The sequence below is a fragment of the Nuphar pumila genome, chromosome 3, assembly GCF_984573655.1.
Source record: "Nuphar pumila chromosome 3, dmNupPumi1.hap1.1, whole genome shotgun sequence".
Classification (NCBI taxonomy): domain Eukaryota; kingdom Viridiplantae; phylum Streptophyta; class Magnoliopsida; order Nymphaeales; family Nymphaeaceae; genus Nuphar; species Nuphar pumila.
This window is the reverse complement of record NC_143251.1, coordinates 120,075,514-120,086,867: the sequence shown is the minus strand read 5'-3', so window position 1 is coordinate 120,086,867 and position 11,354 is coordinate 120,075,514.

Genomic DNA, 11,354 nt, shown 5'->3' with positions numbered 1-11,354 from the left:
ATCCAGCTTGTATCATTTAAGGTCTTCTGTTAAAAAATAATAACAGGGTATTTTAGTCGCTTTTGGCTAAGCAAAGGTCAACTAAATGGCTTTAGGCACAAATTAATATATTGGCAACTTATAGTCTGCCATTCATATCGCATATCAGCTATATATAGCTGATATATTGTTAATTTATCCACAATCGAGTTGCTATTAAACATATAAATAAAAATAAAATTCACGCACTACATCATTGCACTAGCTATTTACTATTGACAATAAATAAACAAATGACATAATTCAATGCAATTATATCATATGTTTACAAACTCTATGTTTGGATTCTTCAAACCTACAAGGTATGAATAAAAAATCATGTGGATGAGGAATCATACTCTTTTACCTTTCTAAATTGAACCCCCCAAAAATCTTTGGTTTTGCTTGTCTACATTATTTGAAAGGTTAAATTTTCAAAAGAATAGAAAAGTACAGGTAAAAAACATGATTTTTACACAAGTATCGTGATATATCTCTTAGTGTTGTATCGGTTATATATAGCCGATATTGGTACAATGGTTTTAGGACAAAACATGTATTTAAAGAATAAAAATAAATTATAAAAGTAGGCAGCTAAATGCAACAACAAAAATGTTGGACACTTTTTGTAAATAGCTTATGAGTTGGGGTTTCTTTTGCTTTATTTCGTGCATTGTATTTAACACACATAAGAATTGCTATTGATCGAGTACCCCCCGAAGTCTTAATCATATACTGGTAATTTTAATTCAAAATATCTGTGGGTAAGTTTTAAAGAAAATATCCATCTCCTTAGAATTGTAACAGATAACTCTGTAAGCTGATTGTGCCACCCTTTTCTTCAAAATGACTTCAATCTTTTTGCTATTTCGAAAAAGTGCCCTAGTGTTTTTCTCCAACTAGCACCGTATAATTATATATATGGAAATGTGATGTTCTGATTCAGTGTAGGTCACTTTTTCACTGTTCCAAAACTTCCAAATCTCTGACTATGGGCATGTTTTCTCATAGGAGAATCTTTTCCTTTAAAGGTGCTGTCATATTAAATTCTTCTGATTTCAAACTTTTTGTTGCTGTTTGACCATAAGGAAATGAACCAATTTTAAATTTTTTTCTACTAAAAATCTATATAAATTTGAGAGTCAAATAGAAAGTACAAAAGGTATACATAAAAACTACAAAAGTTAAAAAAACAGGGCAAAAGATATGGATAAGAAAAAGTTTTCACACAGGGATCCTATGAAAACATTTTTGTATGAAACGGTGGACAATGACAAAATGCTTCTCGCTGACCAGCTTTATCATTTTCCTGATGTTCGTTTTAGCCATGGGTAAGTGGTCATTTTCACCCGAAACTCAGCTACTTTCCAATGGAACAAACATGTCTTACGCATTACAGGTCATCTTCTTCAGTTCTTTTTTGCAGCATCGTCATCTGGGATTGCTTACTGCTTAGTGATCCCTTTAGGATGTGTCAATCATGATTGACCTAATGCTCTATCCACTTTGATAAATTGTGTTTGAATTTGGATCCAGATCCAACTTAGGTCCCATAAAAGAGAAGCATTAACTTAGGTCCACAACATTAACGAGGATTGCCAATTTTTGATTATACGGGAAAAAGTAAAACAGGCTGGCTTAGACATGTTTCCAACTTCATATACTTGCATCTGGGGCCAACTCCAACAAGGCCTGGATATATTTACTTGGGTTCAGCCCAAGTCTGGGCTTGTATCTGGCGATATAGGCCAGATCAACTTCAGACTCAAGTCAGAACTCCAACCCGTTTGGGTCCCTACTGTAGTAAGTTCTCAGGATTTAATTAGTTCCATAATTGAATATCCTTTTAGGCCATGTTCGATTCAGAGAACAAATCTCGTGTGTGGGAACTTGTCCCGTGTTTGAATGTGGCGGGGGCCACTTTGTCCCTTTTTGTTGTATTTGAAGGTGACAAGATGGGATGAACCAGTTGCACCTGGCACGTCCTGGATAAACGTTGCCTGGTTTGTCTGGGTGGTGTTTGTCCAGCGCGTCAAATGCACCCTTAGGGTATGTTTGATGGCGTGTCAAGGGTTGGACAAAACGAACAAAAAGAATGGAACAAAACATTGGTTCTGTTCATTTCGTAACAACTGTTCCAAGTCCAACATTTTTTTGGACCGTACTCAAATGCTATGTTCCAGATGTCCATTGTTTGATGATGATGTGTAGACAACTTGGACAGTCATGGATAATGGGTCGAATTACTTCATTTTGGATTGTATGACCCGATCTGTCTACCATCTTACATGTTTTAACAAATTTATTATGGTTTTTTCCCCATATATGGATCTAATTATGAAATTATATCTAAAATCATGATTTTTTGTCATGAATATGAATTTGAAATTGGATTTTTTGCCCCAAATATGGATTTTTGACCCGAATATAGACCTTGAATGATATTTTTGCCCTTAATATGAATTTTGCTCCAAATAAGGATTTCAAATTGGATATTTGCCCTGAATATAAATCTCAAATTGGATTTTTGGCTCGAATATGGATTTTTGCCTCGAATATGGATCTCGAATTGGATAACGTGAAAAGAGTGAAAAGGAAAAAGTTGTGGCTTAACGTCACTGTACGCCACCATCGGAGTTCGCCGCATGGCCAGCTGTGTGGTTGTGATTTGTGAAGGTGTTGAATTGAAGACACCTTATCAAACTTTGCTTATGCATGAGTTTGTCCATAGCTTTAAGAGGTGGGTCAGAAATCCCATTCTATATGTTGCAAAATCTCTCCCCTTGAGACGGAGAATGAACCTTGCTCCTCTCTGATCATCAATATCAACATTCTCCTGGGACTCTTTGATCTTCAACCCTATCAATTTTTTGGGAACCAACATTCACCAAATCAATCAATTAACACTATTTAACATCCCAATCTCCATTTTTCCTTAAAAAATAATTGTTTCTCCACTACCCATCTGGTAAAACCATCAACCAACCACCACCATCGTCGAATTAACCAATACCCAACATCATAAATCCAGAAAAAATCGAACACCATCGATTCCCATCTACAAACAATCTCAATTGCATCAATCTTTTCTATGGGCATTGCAATCCTCGGAATAGAAATCATTGCTTTCTATCAACCTCTTGCCGAACTCGTAGGTGTGCTCCTCATACGGGTCCTTGGGCAGTGATCTTGAAGGTGAGCTCGAGGAGAAACAATGGAGGAAAGAGAGGGGGAGACCCTTACCATGGTTTTTCTCTTGTGGGTGTCTCTTATACAATGGAGGAAAGAGAGGGAGCAAACCCTTACTGGGTAGGGTTTAAGGCGAGAGAGAGGGGAAAGGACGCACTTGGTGCAGTGAGAAAGGAACACGACGATGGTGGGGAAGGATCTTGGATGCGTCGAGATGCAGGTGGGGAAGGATCTCGGCGATGGTGAGTTTGAAGCAGGTAAGGAGAGAGAGAGAGAGAGAGAGAGAGAGAGAGAGAGAGAGAGAGAGAGAGAGAGAGAGAGAGAGAGAGACTCATCGACGGGTGGCAAGCCCATCGATGCATTTTTTTTCGTCCCCTCAATTCCTGATCATTTTGTAATAGGGGGGAGGTGGATCGAAAATCACATATTATTATGGATGCGGCAGACGTGCAGAATGCCATCCGCCGCATCCAACGTTTGATGGAAATCGTTGTTCCCAACAAGATTTTCGTCTGAATCCCGCTGGAAACAGTGCATCAAACATGCTCTTAAGGTTTAGTTACATGCAACATTTAAAGGTTAAGAAAAACTCCAAAAAGTTTGTACAAGAAATTTTTTTGCTTGTTTGTTTGTGCACGAAAAAAAATTCCTCCTGTATCAAGCGCTAACAAAATGAAAGTTCTCCTGCAATATTGCTAATAAAACAAAATATGCACTAATAAAATGTATTTTTAACATTAAATTATCAAAATATTAGTTCTTATTGTTTAAAAATTAAAAAATTTCATGTCCATCATATTTTCTAATTTTTTTTTTGAACTTGCTAGTCAAATTTTTTCTTTTCCTTAAATATTTTGCATTTAAGATTGCAAAATTATTGTTTTGAGTCTGCTCAAACCAAAGTTACCGGAAGCTTCTTAGGTAGGTGGGAAGCTCGCTTCCCGAAAACTCGCTTCGGAAGCACAATACTCCTCGCTTCCGAAACTTCATGCGAAACTCGATTTCTCCACGCTTCTTCTATGCTTCCCACACACATGGTCTATGCTTCCTATATGTTTTTCTCACATTTCTTTTCATGTTTTTCATATATTTTCTCTCACGCTTTCCCTCACTTTCCATATACTTTCTTTAAATTAGTAATCATCATTGTTAGATTTTAACAAAAATTTAACTCTTTTACTTAAAAATCACGAAATATAAGAATGGTCAATTTTATTTTAGTTTTTATTTGTTTCTTGTTAGATTCCTATCCAATTACCATATTGTTTCATTTTTTTTAATATTTTGCTTTTAAATTGATACTTTGCTTCCCGCTTCCTATAAATTTTAAAATGCTTTGCTTCTTGCTTCTGCGTGCCACATTGTTCCTGCTTTGGCTTCCTAGTTTGGCAACCTTAGCTCAAACTAATCTGCATTTTCAACATCATCTACTAACTTTCAAGGGCATGATGCCAAGTTTGACATTTAAAAACAGAAAAAAGAGGTTCTTAAATGCTTAGTAGCTTCAAGAAAATCTGTCTACATGCACAATCTTGTTTTAGTTCATAATAGCTTCATTTTGGCAGGTTTGATCAGGCAACCAAAGTGGAGCATCTGAAAGAGCTGCATAGGGCAATTAAACTCTTAGATTACATGTAGTCTGCAGAACTTTATGAGCACAACTTCTGCTAAGCATCAGTTGCAATCTAGTATGAATCGCAAGTAGGAGTTCAGACATCAAAAATGCATTTTGTTGTAGAAAAGGGAAAACAAGGAACTGAAATTACAAAATAAAAGAGAGAAAAAAAGCAAGGAAATACAAGATAGGCAATTGTCCAGGAGATGAATGCTTGGAAAAGAATTCAATGGTCTACAAATTATTTGACATCAATGGAATCTCAAAAGCGATGCCTACAAAGAACAAGCAAGATTCACAACTATAAAGATTTAGGAAGAAAAGGGAAAACGTGAGCAAGCATCCAGCAGACAGATACTTGAATAAAAAGAATTCTAAGATTAAGCCTCCATCAAATTAATCAGCATGAATAAAGAAGTGAAAAGAAAATCTTCTCCATTCTCCAAAAAAACTAGGCACTCAGAGCAAAAGAGATTCACTTTTGTTCAGTATTACACATCATACGTAACAAAAGGAGTTTTGAATCAGCACGAGCGAATGTTCTCAGGGAAAACCAAACACTTAGAAAAAAAGACATGCTTTTATTCATTATTAGAGCAGATAAATGTCACCAGATAAAAACAACAGATAGAAAAAAGAGGGAATGAGAGAATGACAACAGAGAGAGGGAGTACGAGCGACGGAGGAGGACTTTGCCGGAAGAGGACGCTGTGAGGAGTAGGACGTTGCCAGAGGAGGCATCTCCCTGGCTGCAGCAAAGCGAAAGACGAGTGAGAGAGGGCTTCGTGCCCTAGCCCTGAAAAAACCTCATAGGAAAGATTCCTCCACCTGGGGGGTGGAGGAATCTTGGAATCTTTCCTATAAAAAACAGACCCTTTTTAGAAAAACTCTCTCAGAGAGAATTTTTCTTGCCTTTGGACGGTTTTTCTGACCTGTATCACTTTTCTTATATCTTTCCCACTTCCAAACATACCCAAAGTGAGAAAAGCTTTCATATGAAAAGTTTTCGTGTCTGGAATTTCATAGGAAAATTTTATTTCACATTATTAAGTGAATATTCCTATTTTTTTCGCATTTCCAAACGTGGCCTTACTGTTTACAATCGAGTTTTGGTTAAAGACTACACGGATGAAATTCCTTTCTCAGAAGACTTGAAAAGCAAGGGGTTATTAAGTTTTTTCACATAATGTGAAGGATAAAAAACAGTGATTATGACATGTATATACATTTCTCGTGAAAATATCTGATTCTTTACACCTATTCAAAGGGGGAAAAAAATGAGAGAAAAAGCTGAATGTGACTCCAGCGTTTACGAAAATGTCCAGCCATTCTTTGTTCCAAAGGGTGCATATCTAAAAAAAAAAAACAGTGCTATAAAGGTAGAATAACCTGTCTAATCTTGTTGGCTGGTGTCAGTAGTAGTAGTAGTCTTTTGGATCACTGAGATTCACAAAGAACTTTTACCAATATCTATAGCTCGTTGAATTTCCTAGACCATTAGCGAGCTGTTTGTGAGCTGCAAGAAAAAGTGCCTAACCATTACATTAGCCCTTCTCACAGGACAGTGGTAATGTTTTTCATTACAATTTTTTGGGAGTTGTTGCATCCAAGCACCAAAAGAGATGCTCTAATACTGCTACTTGCATCCTCTTGCTAGGCTAATTAAGGACATTGTAACTTGCATGCATACTTGGCAACAATTCATTGCTGGCTTGTTTGTATGGTAGGAGCCGTTAGTGCACATCACCATGTTTTGGGACGTTGCAAGTTCAAAACCCAATGGTATGTTGTGCAACTGGTGGGAGTCTGCCTAACCCCAGCTTGCCTTTCAAAAAAAAAAAAAAAACTAAACAATTCATTGCTGGCGTTGTACCGTTACTAGTTTAAATACATGGGAAAGTAAGACTGAGAATTCTCCAGCCTCGCTTTTTTTGAAAGGCAAGCTAGGGTTAGGCAGTTCCCTACCATAACAACAGCCGCCCCCATGTGGCTGAGGGATTATCCTGAGCCTTCAGCTTGACACAAGACCGCGCTTACCACATGGGATACCACCTCGGGTTGCCAAGTAGGTAATAGATTCAGAATTCTGGTTTTGAGTTTTCACTTCTCCATATGGGAAATCGAGTTCCACTATTTTGAGATGCCCCTCTGCATGGACTTCCACCTTTCAAAATTCTCTCTCTCTCTCTCCCCACTAAGAATTCACATTAGACTTTTCGAGAAAACCAAACAAAAGAAAGGGTTTTCTAAGCTCTCTCTCCCTCCCGCTCTCTGTGTGTGCGCATCTGCAAGGAAGCCCTTTCTCTCTCCCTCCTCTCATCACCGTGGGTTTCTCTCCTATGAGTACCCCGATGATCCAGTGAGCGATTCTCTCTGTGTCCACAAGGAAGCCATTTTCTCAGGCAAGCAAACCCTAACTCCATTCTTTGTGATTTTTTTCTTTTTCTTTCAATAAAATTTCTAAGTCAAATGCTTAAGGAATGACGGGAATGAAATTCATGGTTCCTTAAGAAGCCCTAACTTTAGACTTAACAACCGACCACTTAGTGTGTTTCTTTATCGGGCTAGAAACCTAGAATGCTGAATCAATTGTATTGAATCACAAGATCAGCACTGCAGTTCTTTATGAGTTGTAGATCTGGAATTGTGAACTATTAAAATCGTCAATCACACACTGCACGTGATTTGACGGTGTGTGAGCTTAAGCCTGCGAAACCATTGTGCGTGTTTGACGCTGGTTCACTTTCTTTAAGCATGTTTCTTGATATTAATTTTAGGAGTGACTGTAGTAACATTGGTTATAGTTTTAGTGTAGTTTTTGTTCTTGTTCTTGATTAATTTATCCTTTAGCGTATAATAATTTTTGCAAACAAATTTTTTTGATGTTTAGTGTTAGATAATTTGATTCTAGTTTGGTAGCTGATTCAGTTGTTCTGAATATGTTAGTTGGTAGTACCGATTAATTCCTTTGATTTACATAGTAGTTAACAATAAGATTAACTAGTAGAGTTGTATACAAGTTCTGGTTTTTATTTATTAACTGATTAGTTAACTTAGACCGGCGTTAGTTTATTGCTTCAAGTTGTCTTCTTGAGTTTCAATTAGACTAGATTATAATTTTATTTCATGCAGTGTTTAGCTAATTCTGATTCACATGTTTAGTACAATGCATGCTTAATTATATTACATTTGATTATTATAAGTTCACATCATTAATGGTCAATTAGTTTCCTTCTAGTTACAATTTTGCCAGCATAGTTCACGTTTTTCTTGTTGGAGCCAACTTGATTTGTTACACAGTTTGTTAGTTTGTTTCACTATTTTGTCGTGTAGTTAGTTTGCTTTTAGTTAGATTCTCTTTGCTAAATTTTTAGTTCACTAACTCTCAATCTTCGTCTAGTTTGTTTTGTTTCATTTTCTGTTTTTGTTTTGCAGGAAAGCGGTTGATTGCGCAATGAGCCCTCGAAGAGCCCTCTGAGATCCCGAAAAGGTTCTCTCAAAAGGCCCTTCAAGACTAAAAACCAATGATGAAGAAACAAGGAAAAGAGCATAACCAAATGCAAGGAAGGGACTAAAAGCTCGAGCACTGAAGACCTTTTCTTTTATTTTTAGATTAGAATTTATTTTATTTTATTTAATTCATTAGGTCTATAATAAAATTGTTTCTTTATTTGTTTAAGCCTTTACAGAGGGTCATACTCTTAGTTTATCTATTTAATTAATTCACTTTATTTTGTCAATAAAGAGTAGTTTATACAAAGTACTTCCTCTCGTTCTTTGAGATTGATCTAGACTCCACCACTCGTGCGAGCCGGTTTTTCGTATTTGTTCACACTGTTTTTATTGAAAATATTATTTTAAAAATTTATTTCATAAAACTTACACCATAGTGCATGATACTTGTGCGTGTTGATGAATAGATTTGTATGTTAGAAAGATGAGACCCAAATTTATTAAAATCGTAGGAGACATCGTTATAAACTTTGACCATCCTTCGCCTGACGGAAAGGTAAAGACCAGGTTTTCTCAATCTCCGTATCTTGAATCGTACCATCACAGATTCCAATATGCAAATCAAAAGATATAAAGGTTTATAAACACCTAATCCAAAGAATATATGAAATAGAAATAAGCTGATTAGGGATATGGGAAAATACCTTTTTAAACTCGAGGGTCTATTTTATTGTTTAAGCTCATTCTTTTGTCAGTTAGCACCTTGGTGTGAGTTTTATGAAAATGATTTTTAAAACAATATTTTAATGAAAATCAAGTGAAAGCCAGACGCCAAAAATATAAAAATTGGCTCGCATGAGTGGTGGAGTCCGAGTCGATCTCAGAGAACGGGAAATACTTTGTATTCAACACACAATCTAAACTACACTTTATTACCTTGAAAAATAAAAAAAAATAATTAACTAAATAAATAAGAGAATGTTGTCCCTGCAGAGGGTTTAAATAAATAATTAAATGGTTTTATTACAAACCCAAATTAATTGCAATAATGAAATCCTAATCTAAAAAATAAAGGAAAAATCTTCAGTGCTTGACTCTTTTGTTCCCTCTTCTTGTTCCTCTTCTGCTGCGTTTCTCTTTCTTTCTTTTGAGGGATCCCTGAGGGCCTGAAGGGACCTGAAAGGGTACTTTGGGGGTACGGAAAGGGGTTCACTGCATGTCCAAATGCTTCCCTGCAAGACACAAAAACAAAACGAGCAGTACAAATCGATCTAAACAAAAATTTACTAACTAATGACAAAAAAAATCAGCAAAAACAAGAATTTAACTAACTAAAAACAAACTAAAAATAAGAATTATGAATCAACCAATGTAACAACTAATACTAAAAGACAAAATAACAAAACAACCTAACTAATAAACAAGAACCAAATTGCAACAAACTATGATTAACTAACTAAGAAACTAACTTGCTAACAAACTCAAGAAATCAAGAACTAATTAATTCTAAAGATCAAGAAAGCAATCAGTTGATCCTAACAAACTACTTAATGACTTTACTCTAATATTAACAATTGATAAACACAATTAACAAGAACTAAGAAAGAAAATTGGCTAATGAACTATGCTAATTGGCTGACCCCGAGTTCACTAAAACTAAGTATTAAACTATATTCAAGATAAAAGAAATAACTAACTTCACATGAATTCTATGATGTATAACATTCAAGATTAAACTGGCTACCAAATTATGAAATACTATGATCCTTAACCTACTCTGCCTAATCTAAAACAAATGCCTAAAACAAAAAAGATCACACGGTTCAGCTATTACCATTAAGCAAGAAACTTGGCTTTAACAATATGATTGAAATGAAAACTAATGAATAGTCACATGAATAAAAACTATCACAATGAAAAGCTAAGTTTAACCTACAACCAAACGTTAACCTATGCTAAAGAACAAACCCACATCAACAACAATCACGTTGAGCGTGTTTGACTTTGATGACCCAATCACAATCAGTGTTTCATGCCACAACTTCTAAAAGAACAATTAATATTATTCCTAATCTATTCACGATGACCTAGATGAGAATTATTGATGCTTGACATCCTAAAGACTGAATCTAATTAAAATAAGTATAGTAAAAATTATGTTGAAAACAATAGTGCAATAAATCAAAGGAAATCGGTTAACCTATCTTGTTTTATATTTTTTTTTCTTTTAATCTAATAAGAAATCTAACTACCCAAAAACTAATCTTGCACAACGCCTACTAACCCTAACTTCAGCTCAACACAACAGACACAATCTACTTGACGTCAAAACAGAATTTTAGAAAAATGAAAAAAAAAACTAAATTAGCTAATAAAAAAAACTAGTATTTACGTGATCTAAAACGTGACAAAACTTAAAAAAAGTGTGTTGCAGGCTTTCCTAATTTAAATCTAATCCTAAACTATTCAAGAACTAATCATGAAACAAGGATATATATATATATATATATATACATATATATAACCTACAATCTACCTAAATCAAGATTTTTCAATGCTTAAATCAAGAAAATGGCTAAACTATCAAAATGAAATATATTTTTCTTTTCTTTTTATTTATTTTAGATGCCAGATATGAACTAAACTAGATTAATATGCAGATGATGCAATAATCTAACAAAAATACATGCAATGCTATGCTTATGCTATGGAAAACCTAAAACTACGATGAAACGAGGGTGAAAGAAGCAAACCTAATGATCCGCTTTTGATGGATTGGATGAGAAGAGATGATGGCTTATCCCAGCTGAACGCACGCCTCCCCGACGAAAAGAACCATTGCCGACGATAGATTGGATGCGAAAAAAAAGAGAAGAAGAAGAAGAAGAGAAGAGGGGGAGAAATTGGCAAGGATCGAAAACAAGGGAGAAAGAGAAGAGAGGGAGGGAGCAAAGCAGGGCTTGAGGCTGCTGAAAAAAAAATGCTTTTTCAGCCCTCAAAACCACAATTTATAATCCCTAATTAGGTTGAAATTCAAAATTTCAAAAAGTGTCCGATAATTTTTTCCAATTTTCAAAAT